Source organism: Chiloscyllium plagiosum, chromosome 50 (genome assembly GCF_004010195.1).
Source record: "Chiloscyllium plagiosum isolate BGI_BamShark_2017 chromosome 50, ASM401019v2, whole genome shotgun sequence".
Taxonomy (NCBI): Eukaryota; Metazoa; Chordata; class Chondrichthyes; order Orectolobiformes; family Hemiscylliidae; genus Chiloscyllium; species Chiloscyllium plagiosum.
In genome coordinates, this window is record NC_057759.1 from 5514183 (window position 1) to 5516199 (window position 2017).

General features: G+C 44.6%; 1 long non-coding RNA gene across 1 annotated transcript in view; it reads left to right on the forward strand.

Annotated features, from left to right (window-relative positions):
- LOC122544669 overlaps window positions 1-1031 on the forward strand; it is a 4244-nt gene extending 3213 nt beyond the window's left edge. Inside the window, exon 2 of the long non-coding RNA XR_006310431.1 lies at window positions 852-1031. This is a non-coding gene — a long non-coding RNA (uncharacterized LOC122544669). The remainder of the gene's footprint in view (window positions 1-851) is intronic.
- Window positions 1032-2017: the final 986 nt, after the last annotated feature.

The window sequence follows — 2017 nt, forward strand, 5'->3', positions numbered from 1 at the left end:
ACACCCAATACAAAGCAGAGAGCAGAAAATAAATTAATTCCGGTGACAGCACAAGTATTGAATGGAGAATATTAGATCATGTTGGAGATGCATCTTTGTTCTGTTGGGTATTTCTTTGTATGTGTGTTACACCTTACAGGCAACAATCGCTGAATTTAGAAATACATTTGACAAAGGGAGGTTGGCCTTCTGTTACCCAGGCTGTTTTTGTTCTGTTCTGGACACCTTACTGAAGGAAAGATGTTCAAATCCTGGAACAATTTTGTTCTGCTCAATTACTCAAATGTCCAACATTGCTTCTATATCTGCACTCAAATATACACTTCATATATTTGTTATAGCCATGTAACACCATGATCGGTTTGTTCAAATTGATTGTAACTTTAAAAATGCCAAATCTACATATGAATTTAATGCAGCTCATAAATCTGTATTGATAAGCATACAGGCTAACCTGCTTCTGATCTTATGAATGATAATTGGCTTTGAATAATGGAATTTACTGTCACTGAGGTGGTAAACACTGAGAACAGGGCAAAATAATATACATTTATATATCATCAGTTGTGTTTAACTCTTGGATTGAATGTGTACTTCTGGAAATGGAGCTCAATGTGTGTCTGACTCAATCCACTTAGACAGTGGAAAGGACATTCTCCTCTCCGACAGTGGTAACATACCTGCTGGGTGTGAGAAGCAGCTGGTCACACTTGGATTGATCCATCAAATATTTGCCTGGAGAAAGACAAAAGAGAGAGCTCCTGTACATCACTAGCAGCTGAGTAGGAAGACATCAAATGATCAATGCAATATTCAGATCATGATCATTATAATTCTTTGTTTTTGAACAGGGCAAGGTGAACAGTGCAGATCCTGGTACCACTCGAGACCTGAGCTCCTTCCAGTCTTTTTCTGTTTCCCAAATTCTAAAACATTTCAGTGAGATAAAATAAACTCACCAACAGATGGACATCTCCACAAATGGAATGATTACACAGTTCAATGTCCAGCTCCCAATATATTAACTGTTGTAAAACAAATACTAGGCACGATTTCACATACTTGGAGACGTTTATCCGGTGCCTGCTACATTTATCCTACACAGGATTATCACATTTGTTTCTACGGTCCTTTATTTCAATGTCTATTCGCATTAAACAGCGTAAAACAGAAGGGCTCATGCCTGAAACGTCGATTCTTCTGCTCTTTGGATGCTGCCTCACCTGCTGCGCTTTTCCAGCAGAACAGTTTCAGCGTGAAACAGAAGCCAAATAATGAATTTCCATCCGTGTTTATACGATTGCAAACCACAAGAATGTCCCACAGCAGCTTCTTCCCGCTCTGCCTCCCTCAGCAGGCCCACACACAGCCCGAGAAAGGCCTCTCTCTTCCCCCCAGCCCGCTCACTCCAAGTTCCGGGACCAGCTCCTGCTCCGCTCGGCCTCTTACAAACAGCCCCCGGTTCTCCCTGAACTCACCCCGAATCAATCCCGGTCTCGGAGTCCCCTCTGTGTCCCAGGCTCCCATCCCGATGTGCTGCTGGAAGGAGCCTGCTGTTCCTTCGCTTCCCTGGGCGCTGACCTCCCCATTGCTGTTTCAACTAAACCTCTTGCACTCACTGAGTAAATGCTCTTCAAGGGCTGCGCTGGGGGAGGGCCTCATACATGCGCTCTTCTGGTCAGGAACAATCAACATTGGGGGAGGCGAGCGTGCGATGAGGCATTGCGCATGGGATGTTTTCCCAAAAATTCCAAGAAACAAACATCAATTGGTCATTTCCCTAATTCTCTTTTCTCCCAGTTTGACCAAAGGAACTGGGGCTGTGGGGGAAAGGGCAGATAAGGTTTCAAGCTGGGACATTGTCCCTTTATGAAGCTCCAATGGAGCTCATTCCCGGGTCATGCTAATAACTACTCCCTCCGGCTCTCTCACAATCTGATCAGGCAGCGGGGAAGGTGGCGGCCACCCAGCCCATCCTCCGTGCTCCCCTATTCGATAACATCACGTCTGATCGAAT